General features: G+C 46.7%; 1 protein-coding gene across 19 annotated transcripts in view; it reads right to left on the bottom strand.

The window, feature by feature from the left end:
* The window catches only part of LOC126534072 (uncharacterized), a 178,228-nt gene that overhangs the window by 108,432 nt on the left and 48,145 nt on the right, over positions 1 to 21,651 (bottom strand). The window contains exon 5 of one of the 19 annotated variants that reach the window (XR_011895765.1): positions 17,132 to 17,426. The exons of the other annotated variants lie outside the window; for them this stretch is intronic. The gene's annotated coding sequence lies outside the window, so the exon portion shown is untranslated. Of the gene's footprint in view, positions 1 to 17,131; positions 17,427 to 21,651 lie in introns of those variants that run through there. 19 annotated transcript variants of the gene reach the window in all.

Raw genomic sequence — 21,651 nt, 5'->3', positions numbered from 1 at the left:
GGGGTACTCGCCAAAAAATGCTATCCGTTCAAAACTAACGCGTGCTCTCGCTCGTGCTAAGCGACCTCACGCATGCGCGAATGATCTGAAGGATCTAGCTTATATTGATGCGACACGCTTGCATAGGATTAGTGGTCTGATGACGACAGCAGCGAGCGTTTGTGGTCGGAGTCATAGATTCGAGTCGACCATCGGACACTCGATCTTTCTTTTATAGAACAGGTTCCAAACGTTGGCAGACAGGAAACTAGCTACCTGTCTAGCTATCGCAAAGTATTTTGGATGTCGCATTTAAATTGAGGATCAGGAATCCTTTCATTTATTCTCATTAGTCGCGTACGGAGATCTTCAGTTACAATGATGTAGCAGACGAGCATTTATTGGCCAGCTGAGTCTTCGGAAGCTAAAATATTACCTAATGTGTTCGCTTATCAGTGCAGCCCCGCCTGCCGCTGAGGCTGAGTGATGATAGCTGAAACTCCCATTGTTAAGGCGTTATAGATGTGAACTACTCAAGAGAGCGGGAGAGGAAATGGTAACTGAGGTAGCCAAGACGGTAAGGCATAGCAAACTTCTCATGCTTCCACATCTTAAAAATAAAAAAAATGGACATAGCTGAGCTGCGTCGAATCGCGACTCTAGAAGGAAATCTGCGTCATTTTTGTGTGTAGTGTAATTTGGTGACGCTGAGCTACATCATATACAGCCGCTGGCTGCGTTGGCAATTGGTCCCGTCATGTGAATATAGCTTTTAGCACCCCACGCCTTATGCGTACTCTGTTGTGATCTGATGTTGGCGCCCTTCTCAACCAAGGAAATTAATTGCATCGTCCACTTTATTAAAGCGACGCTTTATTTGCCTCTTCCGTCGACTTTTCCACTGCTGCTGCGGCTGCTACTGTCCGGCACGCCGCTGTCGCCTGCCACGCCAGGACGTAGTTGAGACGCACGCCACTAACCCCGGCCGCGTCGGGACGTGGTCGACATGTGGCCACGTTATAAAAACATAAAAGGAATGCGCTGTCAGTGTTTCGTTTCATGACATTTGTTTATAAGGTCTCATTATCAAAACTCCGAGGACTAACTTTGTAAAGAATGTAAGAGACAAGGTATTAGCCCCATGGAGGGCCTGCGCGGATGTGGTTCAGAATGACTATTCGATAAGCGACGCCCGCGGCGTCGACATCGCATTTTCTGCGACACGGGGCTCTTAACGCTATCTCGTTAGTACATGAAAGGACTGTGGCACAAAAACGACCAGAAAAGCTCGTGTGACGATTTGCACCACGTCACCACTGAACAATGCCCTCTGGGCGCCAAACTACGCCTGGCCCCTCACAAATGCTGTGTATAAGCTGCCGTGCTTCTCTCCGTGTTCACCAGCAAGAGCAGCGACAGTAGAGGGAGGAAGTGGGGCGAAGGTTAGCGAGGGAACAGAGAGATATTGGAGTCATTGCTGTAATATTATGGATAGTGTGTTTTTATCAAACTTTCTGTTAATGCTTCGCTACCCCATGATCAGCACCACCATCGAGAGGATTGAACGTTGCGCTGAGAAGTCGTCCGCTCCTCTTCGTCATTTTCACAGCCAAACGCACTTGCGTCTAAAAGTCTCTCTGAGATGTTGGAAATCTGTTGTGTTTGCGGAACAGCATTCAAGTTTTAAGGTGATCTGCATTTATGGGAGCTCCACACATTTTGCGATGTATGTATGTATGTATGTATGTATGTATGTATGTATGTATGTATGTATGTGTGTACGTATGTATGTATGTATGTATGTATGTATGTATGTATGTATGTATGTATGTATGTGTATGTATGTATGTAGGTATGTATGTATGTATGCACCACAGTTGTGCATAACGAAGCAGACGTGAATAATTCTGATCAATTACTTCTTTGTAATGTTCTAATTTGGCGATTACATTGTTTACTCGTAGCGGTCTCTATATTTCAATTAGTCTTTCACTAGGCGATTACTTGTATTAAGTTGCATTGTTGACGAAACAAGCTTTATAGAGGTGACGCAGCTTTGAGAACCTAATTTTCACAGGAAGTACAGAGTCGAAAAGGCAGAAAAAATTTACTTGCTTTACCTCTTTTCCACTATCAGCCTCTTGCAGCTATGCATGATTCACCAGAACACGGCAGACTTGCACCAGATCCGACCCCTCAGCTTTCCTTACAGGAAAAATTCCTTTGCCTCTCTCCTAAAAGCGCTTATAAGTGGTCTCCATAGGTGCTGAGAGTTGCTGCTTAATTCCCCTATTGAAAATTTGCCCGTTGCTTGGCATGATGAAATCCTTCATCCATCGTAACGGTGGATAATGGTGATAGGTGGTATGTTGCGTGGTGGGCGGCATAGTAGCTGAAGGGCGGAATGCTGGGTGATGGGTGGCATGCTGGCGGACGTAATATATGTTTGAATGTACAGCAGTGGCAATGCTTCACCAAGTGGCCTACGTCATTGTCTGTGCTACAGTGAAGCTCTTGAACAGTCATAGCATATCGTCTGCTCAAAACATCATAGCAGTTGCCTATATGCGACGGTGGAATTTCTAGCCTTTTTATAAAAGAACAGTAAGGAAGAAAACGAATAGAATTATCCAATAAGATGCTGGGAAAAATACCTAAAGGCAATTCTATATCCCTTTATAATGTTGGACTGCGGGAATAATTCATAATCTGTATTGCATATACAGCCAGTAGTTATTGCCAACTAAGCTGTGTGAAAACTGCGCATTGTAATTTAAAGATATTTATGCCCTACCTCACTCACAATTAACTGGCATACTTCTGACAAATAACCTGAGCACCGATGGTTTTAAGCTCACTCTACAAGGCCTATTAATCAAATGAGGTTCTTATGTAAAGCCTGGTTCCATATATAGCGTCTAGGCCTCTATGCGCTAAGCACAAAGTCGAAAAATACCATAGATCGTTCACACGAGAGTGCGTTTTCGGATACGCGTGTGATGTGTCTGGTATATCCGTCCTCGTGTTCAAGGTGTGGCCAGCCTGGTGTGTTCCACATAGCGTGTTTGGTGTGCAGCTTGGTGGTTTGTGTATCCTGGTGTGGTGTCTTCGGCCCATGTTGGTGCCTTCTAGTGTGTTTGCAAAATTTTAGCATGCAACAAATATCCATAGATAGGATTGTGTAACTCACATTACCCGAGTCTCACGCTGCAGTACGCATATTTACTTTGGTAACCACTTCATGTTTATCAGTAGATGACAAGTTGCTGTATTATAGATGTTAAAAGATCAGTGCAACTATAAGTTTATTCAGTCGAATAAACGAAAATTTAGATTTTGCAATGAAAATATAGGCAGTGAGTATTTAAGAGCACTAAATTTTCTTGCACGCGCTCTATTTCCGAGAAACCAATTAGGTTATCAAGGCCAAATGCTAAGTCAGAGTTGCTTAGATTTTTTTTCATTTTCGACTAAAGTACACCACAGCCTGATGCCCACAAGAATATTGTGATGAAACTTTGAAGCCTTGTGGCAGATGCAACCAGCCCACAGCCAGTCGCACCCCCTAATCCTCATGAGAGAGGCAGCACTGCCTGAATTGGACAAAGTAATCTTTTACATCAGAGGAAATTATTATTATAGAACAAATACCGAAATTTTTCCCTCCGTCTACAGAAAAAAAAACAATTCCTTGAATTTCCAATCCAGAAGTGAATATTTCCTTTGCAGTCACACACACAACATTCTTTACAGCATATGTTCCAATAAACAAAACGCATGCAACAAGCATCCAAACCACATGATTGATGCTGAGGTGCGGCGAACAATGAAAAGCACATGGCGCTGCCCCGCATGTGTTCCCAGTAAGACTGCTCCTGCATAAGCTGTCCCCGCAACAGATGAATTCGAAGCGGGGTAGTAACGTCACTAGCCTGGTAACAATTGGAAGCAAGTAGCGCTCCTCGCATACATTTCTCGATTGCGGGTGCATATATACCGGTATATATAAATATATATACCGTTTGCAGGTTGCTCCCCAGAGCTTCGCTAATCAACCGCCTTCACAGAGTACATTGGCCTACACTTTTACTTTATCTCATCAGCAAAAATGTTTCATGTAATAAAGTTGCCCCATTACCAGTTTTCTGCTATTAAATACTGGTAGCAAAAGGAAGTCTGCGTAACTGTGCGCTAAATTCTACTGAAAAGAGCAGGTACGCCCAGTGGCATAAATGTAGGGTTGCGCACAAAATTATATGGCCCACCTTTGTTTGAAATTAATTTTTAACGAGGGCATACAATCAACGCATAAGCAGTTTCAGTGAGCCCAAGTAGAGCATTTCAGCAAGTGCAGAAAGAGGCACAGGTTGTGCCAGCCCACCAGAAGAACTCTCCTAGTATGTGCATTTGATCACCTTGTGAGCAATTCTCATAGCTCAAATAGAGCTTGTACCTCTAGAACACTTGGCTTGTTCTATGAGGCTATAAGTACATAAACCATAAATATGGAACTACATGAATTTGCAAATCATAATCCGTGCAAAGGAACGCTCTCACGAAGAGACACATGGACTGTACTGGCGCCAGTCGTCTACAAAAGGGCTTAATGATGAAAAAAGAGCAACACAGAGACTTGCGCAGAAACATACGTATAGAAGCAGAAGGCACAGCTGTCACTCAAAATGATTCCAGCGCCTCTTGAGATATGCATTTTCCTTGGCAGGCAAAGGCAGGCAAGGAGTGCTCACACATTTGTCAGTTTGGTTGCTAATGTGCAAGCCTCGAAGAATTTTCTAGCATGCGGCGTTACTTTCAGTGACGCATCGGCCGGTCTGGTCATCATAACATTTTGTACATGAAAGTGGGATCCTGTACACCACACCCACTCTGCATTCCTTGAAACGTATGCTGTGCTTTCTTGTAGAGCCGACGTTGGCAGCAGCAGTCATGATATTGCACGTATGTGCAAGCTTATCAAGCACCGAGAAAGCAACCGGGATGTCGCATTTCCCAGCCACCTGCTTGATCCGGTGGGACAGGTATTATACGTATGGCACAAGCGCAGGCCGCATCTGATTGGTTTCGAACTAATTGTGGCATGTCTGGCTCCCTGAATTCAATTCTTTAATCAGGCTTACTGCTGTAGACTACAACTGTTGTGCGGTAAACCCAGCATGCGCAAGCGTAGCGCTTCGAGCTTAAGGCTGCGCGCACCTGATGGCCACACAGATTGTAGAGAGCAGTGAGCACGCAGTTTTGGCAATACCCCGTTTTAAACTAGGAATGGGCAAAATTGTAGCTAAGGACTGGTTTTATGGATGATAGACGGTATCTTCACCACACTTTAGCGTCCTGCTAAACGTTACTGATATCGAGAGACCGGAGGCGTCGGTCTTGAAGTAACTCCAAGATGAATTGGTGCCCTTCGCCACAAGACCCAAAAGCACCAAGCACTTTGTTCACTGGCTCTTCAATATGCTCAGGCCGGACGGCCTTTTGGATAACTCAGTAATCATCAACCTATCCGAAAATGTGTAAAACCTGAGTTGCACATGCTTTGTCAAGGCATGTGGAAATAGGCCAGTCACAAAAGTATAAAACCACTTAAAACAGGATCAATACATCATCCATTACAAGTCCCCCTTTTTGAAAGAGACGGGTGTGATTAAATATAACTGAGGTAGAGCGTTGGTAAAATCTAATGAATTTCATGAAGTTGCCAATGATCAAACCATTAGAATTTTGAAAGACAGGACCAATGTGATCGATGCTTTTAAGAACAGTAAAAAAAGTTGGGTTTGCGAAATGCAGTAAAAGATATATTACATGAATAGAAAATGTGTATAGCAGCTGCGGAGAATAGTCTTACTTGGAAAGATAACCTAAGACACTGTTCGAATTGCCCACAATGTAAGGTTTGCATACTTGAACCAATTTGACGTGATTTTGCAAGAAGCTAGAGAATGCGCCTTGCGATGAACCTTTCTCCGTCATAGACAGCTCTAAATGGCATCCCTTTTTCCTGCGCTTTTATAGAGAAAAACATACTCAGGAGGTCCTTTTTTGCACTACCTATGGCCTTCTTGAGGCTCTACTAGTACATCTCCTCACAAAGAGGAAAAGCTTTTATCCTGAACTTTTTCGGTGAGCACTTGACGGGCATGAAATTCTTTGGAACTGCTAAATCAGCTTTTTCCTGGAAGACTAGCTTAGGAGGTGTCAGAAATCCACCCTATTTTTCATACACCAGTAGCGCTAAGGAATCTTTTTAATTCATAATCATTAATTTCGTCCACCAGTTATACCACACCTGTCCATTGTATCGGCCTACTGTAGAGCCTCAAACGAGGCTGTTGGCAGCTCGTTTATAAAATTCAAGAAACGTCAATCGAATATTACCATTGACGCACTACCGTTTGCCCAAATATGGGGGAAGAATGAAAAGTAATGCGAGCAGACAGAGGAAAATGTTCTGTTCTGTGGCGCCACCAACTATGGTCGGCAGTCAGCCAAATTATTCTTGGGGAAGCGTGCGTTCATATGAAATACAGGGCAATTGATTGGACAATTTCAAAAAGTTCTCAATATTGCCTGTGACAAGCATATAGCAAAATTCTTTCTCGTGAGGTGGTCAACTCGATGCGGTGGACACTACTTGCACAAAAATATTGAAACGCGCAGTCGACTATTTCATAAGAATTCGCTAATTATCGTTTTAACTAATGACCGCATCGACAATATTGCCAATTGTTAATTCTAGCTGTGGAGTTCACAAGGCGCATCAAATTAAAACAAATTCTGAGGATGACACCAGTGACTTTTGTGCTTGAATGCTATAAACAAAGTTTCGTTAAGAAAGTAACTAAAACGCTAACGCATTTCTCCACAAAGTTCGGGATGAATATCTCGAAACTGGTGTCATCCTGAGGGTGCGTGCCAAGTGGATCTGCCTTGAGAACTCCTGGGCTAGAATTTGTCAATTTCAATATGGGCCATGAATTATTTTTTTTCAAATTAGTATTAGCGTATTTTTTGTTAATTATTCAATTATGCATTTCAATTTTTGCGCGAGTAATGTCCGCCGCTTCAAGTAGGCCAGCTCATGAACCAGAATTGTGCTATCTGCTACAGCAACCTTTGAAAAATTTTGAAAGGGCTAGCTGAAAGACCCGGTATTTTGACGCTGCGCCGTTATGTGTAGAATGAGGAGGTTCCAACAGTAACTGTTCTCAACACAAAATTACACTGTATATACTAAACTACAGAGCCATATTTGTTGAAATTCCCAAACATAAGTCAAATAAATGGAAGGTGCCCACTACTTGTTGCATACTCAACAGTCCACCAAGAAGATACAGGGAGACTCGGCTCACAGAATGTCAGATCTATTTCAGAGTGTGATCAACTCGGCATACATATTGTCAAATTTTACGTTTACTTGCAGTAATTGCAACGCTGCTTTTTTGAAGCTTCGTTGTGAAGCACTCAGCCCCTTCCCATTGCACTGGGAAAGCGATGACTCTTATTGTCTTCATGGTGAGCGGGCTCGTCGTATTCTTTTTCTCTACAGTCATATTTCTCTTGGCTTTCTAGTTCGAGAGAAACGAACTGAAGCAGACGCTCTGGTTGTGTAGCACAACATACCTTATGGCTGTGCCATGAGCAGAACGTCGCATAGCATCAAGGAGAAAGTCGTCTTGCTAAGGCCAAGTGCCTCGAGTTCCCACCTGTTAATGAGCACATGACCCTACAACTTGCGAAGTTTTATTGTCCACCGTTATCGGCGCGCGATTTCTCATGGGCGGGTTCTCGCCTCCGCTGTCGAACGTTGCCCGTTCCTCGGGGGAACGCAAAAGGCGTGGCCATCCCATCTGTTTTCGGATACTGAACTGCATGGAAATGAAGCTGGCGCAGCGAACGCGATACCGTTTCCAGCTCTTTCTCTGCCCGGCAGGAGCAAAATTTGTTTGATTGGTTGCGCGCGTGGTGTGAGTGCGTGCCTATGCAGCTGGAATCCTTGCTCATGCTTGACGCTTCGGCACCGAGGCAGTGACCAACTCATCAAACCACCCTTTCCCGCAGCTTCTCTCCTCTGGGAGCAACTGCGTTTCAGAGCCCAGCTTTGTGGCGCCCGTTTCCGCGTTTCGCATTGCCATCGGCCTCGCTGTTGTGCCTCGCCGTAACCAGCTCTGTAGCCAGGGCAAGAGCGCTGCTCTGGCTGCGCGCGCTCCTGGCGCCATCTCTCGCGCACTGCGTGAACCCACTCTCCTTTTGTCCTCCAAAGCCGGATCACGTGATCTCGATTATCCTCTCGCCCTCTTCCCCTGCGCAGTGCCTTTGTGGTGACTATAGCCGTTACCGCCCACTCCGCCTCGCCGTCCCAACTCCCGCTGTCCCGGCACTGCCTCGGTAGTGGCGGCGGGCTCTCTTTTGCACCTCGTGCATGATAAACGGCTCCCGCTACTACGTCTCCGCGTCGCGGGGCTGTACGGCTCTCAGCCGTGTCTATCGCTCCCCTGTTGGCGGGGCGCGTTCCTCAGTGGCATTTGTCGGCTCTGGCAGCGATTGCGTCTGGCTGTCCTTCTCCCACCTCCAATCTTGCCCTATACCTGCCCTTACCTGGTGCAGTACCGTTACGATGACTCGAATGACAGTTATAGCGTTTCGTCCCCTTACTTCTACTTCCCACCCTAGTCACCCTTACTTCTACTTCCCACCCTACTTCTACCTCTAGTCAATACAGGTACCACAGTGGTCGTATTCAGTCATGGTAGCGTAATCCGCCTTGAATGCACTGATACTCTCCATGTCCCGAATCTGATCCTCTACTTTCTTTAGACAGAACGCGGGAAATTCGACAAGGAGCATGCAAGGCAGCAGTGCTATAGTAGAGCGGCGCAACACAAAGAAAGGACACAAGAGCGTAAAACTAGCTGATAAATATTGTTACGGGGTTAAGAACAGTCCGACGTGTATTTACAGGATATTTACAATAATTATATCAGCTGACAAGATGGTAGCCAGCGCGCGAAGCCCAGAACATCGTCTTCCTCCGACGATGATTAAAACATCTTCTTCGTCAGCGTGTCACAATATGTTGCCCATGTGACTTTAAATTACAAACTTGAGGTCGAGTCGGCGCTTAGGCATTACGCTCAGGCATGGAGTACGCACGCACGTATTTATAGCCAGGCGTGGAACTGCATTCAATTTTTCAGCGCTGCTTGCAACACGAAGGCACGAAAGACTTATACGCTTTCCTCTTCCCATAAATGGGCAATGTGAGTTAACTGACTAATTAACGCATTTCTTGCCATAGTTTCGTCATGCCGGAACTCCACGGTTTATTATAGTGTAAATAACGTTTGTCATTCCTTAGAAAGAGAATGCACGCATGTTTCAGTGCCAAAACGCTCACTACGAAGTGCCCCGCCCCTCTGCGATAACCGCGTTTTTGTCGGACAATAAGAAACTATATTTTTGCAGTATATCGAGGGCAACTGTAAATTTCTCCGCAGCCAGCAAAAAATGTGCAGCCAGGTTAAAACACATCACAGGGGGATTTTGCATACCACACCGTTATGCCCAGATGCCCGTTTGTACATCTGGGCCTCTCAGGCCATATTGTGCTTCTGATGCAAGAATTTGACCATATCGTTAGTGCCTTCATGGGTAATAGCAATAAAACAATGTTACAGACAAAAATGCAAAAAATGAACGTGCGAAATATGGCAAATTCAATCAGGCGTTCAGATTTTTTGGTTATAATTACTGGGTAGCCATAAAACCAGACGCTACCCTTCGACATCGCCGATGCGATAGACGACTTGCTAGCGAGTAGGCTTTCCACCACAGCATACTACGACCTGAAGCGCACTGTCCTGCAGCGCTTCGAGCCATCGCATTAGAGCAGGCTCCAACAACTCCTTTCCCAGGAACTGGCCCACCAACGACCGTCACAACACCTGCACTGGTTGCGGAAGTTATTGGGTAAGCACAATGCAAACGAGAGCCAGCTTCCAATATTGTGCGAGATGTTCTTGCAACACCTCCCACAGTCTGCACGCATGATACTGAAGGGTTCGGACGAGACTAGTCTCGATCGGCTAGCTGCACGCGCTGACCGCATATGCGACTGCTCTTCTGCGACAGGGCAACCTATCACCACCGCGAGAGTCTCAAAGCCAGGAGACCGACTCTCGCACCTGGAGGGAACAGTCGATTGCTTTGCCAGTGCACTGGATTATATGCGGACGTGATGCAAGATTCTCGACCAACTTCGGCGCAACTACTCGTTTTCGCAGTCTCCCGGTGCACCTAACTACTCGCCGCGCCAGTTGTGCTGATAGCGCCGTCGTTTTCGCGAACAAGTCAGTCGCTGCATCGAGCCCTGTTCGTGAACAGGATACGCCCTGGCCAGTTGCGAACGATGGCATGCGACAACAGCCCTCATGAAAGCCGCCTATTCTTCGTAGTCGACCGCATCACCGGCGTCCGGTTCCTCCACGACACCAAAGTCGAACTGTCAATCGATCCCGCCACAGCCTCAGACCACCAGCTCGGCATGTCCGCACCAGTGCTCCACGCAGGGAACAACACTGCCATCGCATTGTACGTGCTCAGGTCAATAACGCTACATGCAGGACTCCGGCGCTTACACGGATGGGTGCATGTGATCGTGGCTGCCAGATTTGCCACACTGGGAGCAGTCTGCTCCAGAGATTTCAAAGTAGATGTGAGTGTTTGCGATTGGAAGCCTAAAGCAAAACGTCACATCCCTCGGTGAAGTTGGCCTCCGGATCAACCTCGCCTTATCTCGCATCCGTACGTTTCGGCCAGTCTCAACGTGCTACATGGTATTTGCTGAGCACCCGCAACTGACGAAGCACCTAAAAGATTCGCTGCCCGTTAAACACAACGTGGCACATCATATCACCACCACCCGACGGCATGTAGCCGCGCAGCCACGGAGGCTCGCTGGACGGACGTTGGTTGTCTCCCGCCGTGAGTTCCAACACATGCTTCAGCTCGATGTTATTTATACATCCTCCAGCAATTGATTTTCATCTCTCCATATGATTCCGTAGCAGGACAGTAGCGACTGGCGGCCTTGCGGCGATTATTGATCTTTGAATGCCGTCACTACTCCGGATCGATATGCCCTTGTCTACACTATTGGAGTCGGGCTTGTAGGACGATCGGAGGAACTTGGGGCGACAGGACTAGGCGAGCAGGATTTATTTACAGGATTTATATTTGAACAGGGGATACATTTACACAGTCTAGCGTGACTCCCAAATGGCGCCCGCAAGAAGAAGCATACAGCATACGAGCACACAGCTCACGAGTACATTGACGAGCACAGAGCACGATGACGAGCACACACCAGCAGCCGACAACAGCCGCTTATAACCACTCCGTTCGACGTCATCATTCGACGTCATCGTAGAAAGTGAGAGAAGGGGGTACGGGTATTACACACTCACATGCCGAACAGGTTTCAGTGCCCTCTCCGAGGGCCGATGACCTTTGCAGCGCAGTCGTCGTGGTATCTATTGTCCTGCGTCCCCGTAGTCAGATGGTCACGCCCGACCCCAGCCGGCGCCTCTAAATTCCAGAGCTGCCTTTTCCCTGTAGTCGCCACGTGTGTCGGCAGACTGGGATGAATCCAGGGGCCCCCGTACCGCAACGCACACTTTTGCCAGGGAGCCTCCCCCTTCCGCAGAGAGACCATGACGACCCGGCAAATTAACCAACGATGCACGGGGCGCCAAACGTGTCCAGCCCTGCTGTCGTCACCGATCGTCCAAACGCGGCGCATGGTCGGTTAGCGTTGTCGTCCTCGCTCGTTCTCTGAAGAGCGCCGCCACGGCGGGTCGGTCGAAGCACGTGCAGCGGGCTGAAATAGCTGGCACGTTGCCACCCCGGCCGGCCATTCCTAACAGCTCCTCCATGGCACGGCAAATCTCGCCTGGCCAGTGCTGGCAAGCACTGGGCAGGAAGAGATTGGCTGGCGAGCATGACGATGGCTTTGCTCTCTGCAACCCCTGCGCACTTCGAATGCCTTCAACTATCTCACAACAACTGGCACAGAAGAGTCCATCCCGGCAACACAATACCACTCAGCGTGCAACCGCCCGGAATCAGCTCTTAATCCACCAGGCCTCCTATCAAAATTTCCATGCAATCCGCTCAACTGGAATCCCAAATTCTGCCCCAAAATTTTGTGCCGCCAAAGCGAGCGTTCACGTTCCCCCTGAGTTTGACGAAACCTGACCTTCGCGCTGCATAAGAGCAAAGGTTTACGTATAACTAAACCGAAGGCTTCTCAACCACTTATACCCAAACATATCTTAAGCAGCCTAAGTTCATGAACAGCCTGTTCTTACGCTATCGCATTGGCGTACTTATCGCACGTACTGGTGCCACTGAACAGTCTGATCAACTCCACAGGTACCTAATTGCAATCGCGCTAGCTTTGTGGTCCCTATTCTGAACACGTGCTTGCGTCGCACGCAAACGTTTCATCACGCTTACTCACGGGTCTTTTAGTCCACAACGAAGACGTTCCTTAACCGAGCCACCATACTTGCGTAACTGACGCACTCTGCAGAACCCTTAAAAAATGAGTCTGCCATCAACTAGTTCTACGCACGCTCAATAAAGAAGACAGAATACGGCTGCCCTCAACATACATGAGCCACCCAGTCATAAACCTGCTTCCTTCCGTCCACACAGGACACGCGCTAAAGGAACTACGAACTTTTAGTGCAAATCACGCACTTACTGAAAACCTACGCGCTTAACCTTAAAAAATAAGAAAGCACATAAAAAAGAAGGTTAACTAATACACACGCGCGTTACCATAGGCCTCTCACCGATAACCTGAACACTCAGGTTACTCACACACACACAAAAGAGCCTATCTACACATTAATGAGCATCTCGCGAGACTACAGGTTTACATAAAACACCTCTTTCAAACCTCGGAGCTTTTTAAACTAAAACATAAACAAAGCTCATACCTTACATTTTGAAAGCAACTCAATCTCAAATGGCGAAAATTTTCAAATGTTCAAAAGTAAAACAAAAGAACACTTGTTCTTTCTACGGAAGCTCTCTTGGCCTCCCGTTTCAAACGTTTACAACTGACTCATGCTATTGAGCCGTACCCGAAATGGTCGCGGTGCAAAAGCTACTCTGCCTACCGAGGAACAGCAAAAGGGCTGACTCACTATCAGCTCCTTTAAGACGTTACAGTCTCCTGCCAATTTGTGTCCTGGCGCCACGCTTTCCTTACGAACTCGGCTGACCGCGTCGCGACTCCTTATCACCTCGTCTAATCCTGCCACCTTGCGCTTCTTTGTACTACACGCTGAACTTCGAAAAGAACGACGGAACGACGAGGAACGTAACTGCCCCGTGCCCTTTGTTCGCGTCCGTGCAGAACATGCTTCCCGGTCTCTCGTTGACCGGTGGCTCGAACGTGTTGGATGCGTCAACATCGTTAATGGCGACCGCACCTTTCTTTTCCTCGCGCCCGGCCTTTTTGCGTCTATCGCTTTCTTGGGCGGCGCTGCACAACTCACCGCATTCTGATCTTTACCGCGCTTCCTTCTACGGCGCTTTCTCTTCGAAGTCTCTCTCATGCCACCTTCTCGTGCCTCGTGCTGGCCGGTGCATATTTCGCCTGCCCGGATCGGTCTCTTACTCGCACAGTCCGAGTGATTTAAATCATCGCTCTCGTGGCTACCTAGACTGGCGGAGAGCTGCACCGATCCCTGAACAATGCAGTTGTTTTCCCTTGAGCTAAGCAGCTCGCAATCCTGAGAACTATCCTCAACTGCATCGTCCAGCTCGCACTTCTCTCCGGCACGTAGATCTGACTCGACATGGGTGCTCGCGTCTGGCGGGTCAGCAGTACTCTCTACTTCGCTAGTAACCTCACTAACATTACAAGCGACGCACATGCGCGGTAACTGTGCCAATTTGTTCGCAGCTGGCCTAGCTGTCTCTACAGTCCTCTGTTGGCACAACACCTCGTTGCTCTCACTCTGGCCTTTAACGGCCTCTGCTGCCACTAAGGCATCGTTAGCTGCTAGCACTTCGAGTTCACCTATGAACGTGCTGATTACCTCCTCACAGGCACTACTATCCTCGGCTTTCGACTGAAATCTGCTATCGACTTCCTGCCACTTTCACTGCGTCCAGCCTACAGATTTCTCAAGCCGTTGTTGACTTTGCTCGATTAACTGCTCCACACCTTCAATCTCTTTGTTCAATGCATCAATGTACTGCCTCGTTACTTCTGTTAGGCCTTCTTCCTGCGAAATTCTTTTCAGTTCCTGCGTAGCTTTTTCCTATTCTTGCCTAATTGCTCCCTGTTCCCGTTTTTTGCTTAGAATTTGGTTACCTATATGTTCAATGAATTTCAAATCATTCTCACTTTCGAGAATTGTCTTACGAATCTCTGCTTCCGTCAAGTCCTCCTCTACGTCTCACTCGATCTCCTCACATAACCACAACAGGTCAGCTCTCGTCAAACACACTGTCAAACGCTCTGCTGTCACACAATGCTGTGATACCCACGCAAATAAAAGTACAAGTAAAAGATCCCAGCGAATCAAATCAACAAACACAGCGGAATTGAAGCCTGGTAAACCTTACAGCCAAAACCAAACGCTTACCCACTAAAGCAGCACCATATCACCAGTCCTTCTCCGCCGTATCCAGTCAGTTGAAAGAGGTAGTCAATCTCATGTCGCCTCCAACTTGATCAGGATACCGGTCGGTCACCATGTGCCAACGTCCGTCAGCAGCCATTGCTGTCTCCGAGTCGTAGGCCGATCTACGAGCCGCAGGCCGATCCCACCGCTGCCACCAGTTATTGGAATCGGGCTTGTAGGACGATCGGAGGAACTGGGGGCGACAGGACTAGGCGAGCAGGATTTATTTACAGGATTTACATTTGAACAGGGGATACATTTACAGAGTCTAGCGTGACTCCCAAATGGAGCCCGCAAGACGAAGCATACAGCAAACGAGCACACAACTCACGAGTACATTGACGAGCACAGAGCACGTTCTCGTTCTCGTCACGTCGACGTCCTCGTTCGACGTCATCGTAGAAAGTCCTCGTGGTTGCCTTTGAGAGAAGGGGGTAGGGGTTTTACGTACACACATGCCGCACAGGTTTCAGTGCTCTCTCCGACGGCCGACGACCTTTGCAGCGCAGTCGTCGTGGTATCCATTGTCCTGCGTCCCCGTAGTCAGATGGTCACCCCGACCCCAGCCGGCGCCTCTAAATTCCAAAGCCGCCTTTTTCCTGTAGTCGCCACGTGTGTCGGCGGACTGTGACGAATCCTGGGGCCTCTGCGCCGCAAAGCACCCTTCTGCCAGGGGCTCCCCCTGCCGCAGAGAGACCACGATGACCCGGCAAATTAACCAACAATGCACGGGGCGCCAAACGTGGCCAGCCCTGCTGTCGTCACCGATCCTCCAAACGCGTCGCATGGTCGGTTAGCGTTGTCGTCTTTGCTCGTTCTCTGAAGGGCGCCGGCGTCGCGGGTCGGTCGAAGTACGCGCAGCGGGCTGAAATAGCTGGCACGTCGCCTCCCCGGCCGGCCATTCCTAACAACACACATGACTTCGGCGCTCGTCTCGCAGGAATCAAAATATAGAAGACCGATTTGATAAGCACGCCCCGCCAAATTCTTGCCGAACACAGCGACTATCCGAAGGCAGCAATCATAACATTTTTGACCTATCTGAGTTTGTCTATAGGCCTTACGGTTTGAAGAATGCGGCGCAAACTTTTCAAGGGTTCACGGACGAGGCTACGGGCGGACTCTCGTTCATTTTCGCCTACCCTGACGACGATCTTGTTTTAAGCCGCACATACGAAGAGTACAACGAGCACTTCCACCTTTTATTTTGAGCGATTGGATGAAGACGGCCGAGTCCTAAAGCCCCATCAATGCATTTTAGGAGCTGAAGCCGCAGATTTTCTCAGCCGTCGCATTTCACCCCAAGTCAACAAGCCATTGGGATCACGGATGCGGGCAGTTGAGCATTTGCCCTCTCCAACCACCTTCTCAAAGTTACGCAATCTTTTGGGGCTCATCAATTTTCGCTGGCGCTTACCGCCTACCTTCAGCTGGTCTCTTGGAGCACGACCACTCCTTCCTTCAAGCCGAAACGTGGTCGGAGACTGCAGTGCTGCTGATTCACCCGTTGCCTGACATGCCAACTCGCCTTATGGTAGACGCGTCGACAACGGCAGAGGGTGCAGTACTGCAGCAGCACGATTGCACACACTAGAGGTCGCCGAGCTTCTTCTCAAAGCGCATCAAACCAACAGGATCTCGCTACATCACCTTGAAGAGGTAAGTGCTTGCCATGTATTGCACTGTGAAGCAATTCCGTTTTTTTCCTGAAGGCTGTAGTTGCTGTAGATTTTATATGCTGACCGACCACAAGCCGTAAACCTTGGTTTTAAAGAACAACAGTTACTTGTACTCAGAACGTGAGCTTCGGGTGCTTTCCTTTATCTCGGAATTTTCTACAGACACCCGCCGTACCTCTGATACCAAAAATCAGGCAGCTGACGTATTTTCGTATATGGCTCATAGCCCTGTCCATTTCCAAGCTTTAGCCACCGCCCAGCAAAATGATCCCGAGCGGCGATAATTGCGGAAAAAAGGCTCGTCGCTCCTCATTGCGGAGGCACTGCTTATCTAAACAACAAAATTGGTCACGTGCGACCATTCTCCTCGGCCATTCGTTCCCCATATGTTTCGGTGGCGAATATTCTATTCACAGCATGCTCTAAGCCATCCCGGCATTAGAGCGACGCAGGGGTGTTTGAAGGACCGGTTGGTCTGGCGAGGGATCAACGAAGATTTTCGCATCTGGGCCGTTTTGACCACAAGACAACCGATTTAGACTCTCTGGGGCCTCTTCCACCCTGACAAGGTATCAGATACCTCCTCACGTGTGTCGATGGGTAATTAAGGGAGCATTCAAGAAGGTGCTGAATACGTGTATTACTTGCCTCCGCTAACAAGAGCTCCCAACACCGCCGCATTTTTTGAAGGACGGAACCACGATTATTTGCCTTTTTAATGTAATTGACTAAAATTTTATCAATTGATTTGCAGCCATGTTGCGCGAAATTTTATTTCTTCGCTCCAGTGGTCTTCGTTTTATTTTTCACACCGTAATGCCACTACATAAAAAAGTTATTGAAATGGCCGTGTTGCTTCAGTTCTTCATGCTTTCTCTCTACTAAACTTAATGGCCTTGATGCTACAGAATGCCCTGGCACTTCGAATGGTAAATGACATGTCCGCTGCGTGCCAGTTTCATGAATCGTGTAATACATTTTTCGTGAGGGCCTATCCCAACTGCGGAATTCCATATACGGAGGTCGTAATGAGATAGGTGACCTGCGAAGGAAAAAAATGATGACAAGCATAGAAAATAACGAAATAAACAGTTGTGTAACAATATTATTCTTCCGCCAAAAAAATTCACAACTATAAATTGAACATATTCATTTTTTACATTTTAATATACACTGGAATATGTATCAGATTTTGTACTCAGTGAAGGTTTGTATTTTACATAGTTTATGATTTCTGTGTTTAACTTTATATTCATGAAGCTATGCTACTGCAATGTAGGTGCGATTTTGTTAGAGGGGGGTGAATACCAAATCTTTAGAATCCGCAATAGTGAGTCTGGAATAATGAATTGCCTAATGGAGATGTATATATCTACAACTAAAATATTGCTTTCTATACTGTTAACTACCATGCTTGTATGACAAGTGAATAAAGACGACTAACTAACAAGACAATCTTGATCAGTTTTAGAGAAAAGGTTAGTAATTTAAAAAACTGTAGGAATGGCCTCGGAGCATTTCGATATCCTGGTGGCAAGCCAGAATTCCAAGAATTATTAATTGTTGCATGGCCAGGTTTCCGAAAACGCTAAATAAATGGCTGCCGTTAAAAGGATCGCAAATTGTGGATAATCAAAACAAAAGAGGATGCAGGACCTGCTTGTGTTCCGTACAGGCACGTAATATAGGCTATTACAATGAAAACATCACTGATTGGAGCACAAAAGAAGGAACTGCTTCATGACTAGGTCACCATGCACACTGAATGATAAGACGCTTCACTGAAGAAACAACAAAGGTAGCTTGCATTACAACAATTTCCTTTCCCCGTCGCTTCAAAAACTTTCCCGTTATTTCACTTCTGACAATGTGTAATGCTTTGTTTAGCAGTCAAAGGACATTAGAAAGGCTGCGATATATCTGTTTAGTTTAATATTAATCATCATCATCATCATTATTATCAGCCGATTTCATGCCCGCTGCAGGAGGAAGGCCTCTCCCTGCGATATCCAATTCCGCCGTCCTGGACTCTCCCTTTTCCTCCCTTCTCTTGAACTCTTCCTTTCTCTTGGCTCCCATTCTGTAACCTTAATGGTCCACTGGTTACGAAACCTGCGCCTAACATGACCTGCAGAGCTAAATTTCTTTCTCCTAATGTCAACTAGAATATGGGCTAACCCTGTTTGCTTTCTGATCCAAACCGCTTTCTTCCTGTCTCTTAAGGTTATGCCTAACATTGTTCGTTCCATCACTCTTTGCGCGGTTCATAACTTGTTTTTGAGCTTCTTTGTGAGTCCCCAAACTTCTGCCCCATATTTCAGCGCCCCTGGGATGCATTAATTGCACACCTTTCTTTTTAATGATAATGGTAAGCTTCCAGTCAGGATCTGACAATGCCTGCCAAATGCGCACCAACCCATTTTTATTCTTCTGTAAGTTTCCTTCTCGTTCAGGGTTCCCTGTGAGTAATTGACCTAGGTAAACCGTACTCCTTCAGACTCTAAATGGCGACTGGCGATCCTCAACCCTTGTACTCTTGCCTGGCTATTGACCATTGTCTTCTGCATATTAATCTTCCAACCCCGGTCTTATACTCTCTCTGTTAAGGTCCTTAATCATTCGATGTAACTGGTCCCCAATGTTTAAACACCAAATAGTTCAATTCTGAATACAAATATGAAGGGTTAGGCTGTAACATTAGATCAATATTGGAAACCTTCAATGTTTGCCCACCTCTAGCGGCTTAAACAGTGTACATCTAGTTGATGACTGGTACTGTGCTGACCAATTGGGATTTGGAAATTAAAATATGTTTTCCGAACGCACACATGAGCAATGGTGAACTGCAGTTTTAAGTATCGTTTCCTGACTGTTAAGAGACGAGATAAGAGACGAGCATGAACGTAGAAATGGAATGTGTAAATTGAATACTTCAGTGCTTATGCATAACAGAAACATTTGTTCTGCCATATTCGTACATTTGAAGCATGCAGTAGTATATTAATTTCTTGTCAGCATTATCCGGACATTCGACGTGCCTTCATGCCACTGAAGTCACCATCGACGTGGAAGGCGCAGGGCTCTCTCGCAGCGACGGCGCATTCCCCGCACGCTTGGGAGCATGAATTCGAAAGTTTGAACGCCATGTATAACGTCATTTACTGCGGATGCAACGGTGGCATGGCAGGACAGATCATTAAAGGCTTGTATCTTGATGCGCACTGCTTCCTGACTCCTGTTGATGGTGGTTACGCGACGTGCTGAATAGCTGGTGCACAAAACGTGAGATTCATGACGTGTTTCCGGCTCACGCAATCATCTCCACCGCATGTTGTCAGCAAAATTATAACTTTCGAGTAGCCTATTTGTTATCCAAAGGAGACTTTGGGCGTGCATTTGTATATTGCCCCAAGTGCGTATTGCACATTTATATTGTGCAAAGGGCCGTAATCGAAGAGTGAACGAATCGCAAATGCGGAGCGTTCGCTTCGGCACAAGAACGCGCTCTGCCCCGATCGGTGACCTTTGTCACGCCAGTGTCGTGACCCTGAGTGCTCGCGGCTATTGGGTTACCTCTGATTATTTGTTGCAGTGGGCGTTTGACATCGCTCGTTTCTTAGGAAGTGAATGTAAGGTTATATTGCTGCCAAATATAGCATATTTACTTCTGCTAACGTTCAAATAGGAACTTGTTGCTCTGCGATGCGACATACAGGAACGGCTGTGGTTACATTGACTGGTCGAAGGAAACGCGTAAGTTTTAAGTTCTAAAATTGACTGTTGATCGCCTGTTTCAATCCTGACACTGTCCCCCAATGAAGACTGGTGCATGCGCACGTGCTCTTCCTTGCCATATGCGATGTGCAGCACGCGGAGATCATTTCGATGACAACGTTTTGTGGCTAAAAAGCGAAAGTTATGGAGACGAAGCTTGAGCACCTGTATTGCTACGCAATGTAGTGCGGCCGAATCTATTGGCGCTTTTGGTTTCGGCTCATTGAACCTTGAATATCTCATATACTTTAACAAAAGCAGACCAAATTACCTAGGCGTGAATTTCTGCAGATAATTCATGTTATGTAATATTAGATTTATATTGAGTTATGAATTATTACCAAGGAATTGTCTGCCTCATTAAAACGTAACATGTGATTGTTTAACTGAAATGTCCGTGGTAATGTCGCTTCTGGCGCAACTTCACTTTTTCACTATGGAGCTGTTAAGGGGAATGCTACGTCAGTGGCCGTCGTGAAATATCTTCTTTTTTTTAAATACAGCTCTACTGTTGTCCATTTGTGTAGGGTGCAGCGGTGTCCGTAAGGAATGCGAAACGGGACCTTTATTGGGCGTGCCCGTGGCTCAACTGCAAGTATTTAGTGCCCAGCCACAAACATCACTTTCAATATAACATTAAAATATGCACTTCGCAGTAACTCAGCTCCTCTATAGCACATTAAATAAAAAGGGCCTTGATTACGTATTGGTCTGCGGCCGCTAGAGTGGCATCTACCTAATCCCTCCTGGTGCTCGTAGAGACGTTATACACACTTCTTTTGTGTGCTTCGAGAGCCATATTTTTCTGAACCTGCATGTCAGTTTCTCGAACGTGCTGACCGGTAGGTGACAAGACCACGAAGAATGATACGACGCGGGCGGAATTGGTGTTTGGCATGTGTATAATCTTCAGATGGCCTCGCACGTGTCAAAATCTGACACGGCACACTAAAACATTAACAAAGCGACTTCGTAAGAAGTGGTCTTTGTGTTAGGGATTGCCGTCGAATATTTTTCTGTGTAAAATGAGAATAAATGATTAATGTGCGACAAACCAGTAATGTGTGGCTGTGCTACCCTTGCACTTATGGTGCATGATATCATAATTTGCTACCCGTATGGTGTTTGCTTCTGTGGCCTTACAAGAAAGTCAGTTTTTCAATCAGAGAGTCATACAGATGCATACATGCAAGGCAGCTGCTCTAACTCTACATGCCATTTCTATTTTTATAGACAAATAAAGCCGTAGCTCTATGTAAGTTGCTGCACTTTCTTACTTCGTCTCGCGCGCACTGTCCTGAAGGGTGCGCTAAATGAGACACTACGCATGAAGCTCATGCACAATGGTATCATTCTAGCCTCCGACTGTAGTGTAATTTTCAGGCTAATTAAATAAGAATGAAATTGTGATTTTTTTTTACGTGGCGTAGTTTCATTGAAAAAGAAACGAACGGGATAACGTCGAAATCTATTTCCATTTTAATTAAAATTCT

Source organism: Dermacentor andersoni, chromosome 7 (assembly GCF_023375885.2).
Source record: "Dermacentor andersoni chromosome 7, qqDerAnde1_hic_scaffold, whole genome shotgun sequence".
NCBI classification, from domain to species: Eukaryota; Metazoa; Arthropoda; class Arachnida; order Ixodida; family Ixodidae; genus Dermacentor; species Dermacentor andersoni.
Note: the sequence above shows the minus strand (reverse complement) of the source record. Positions and strands in the feature narration are given on the sequence as shown.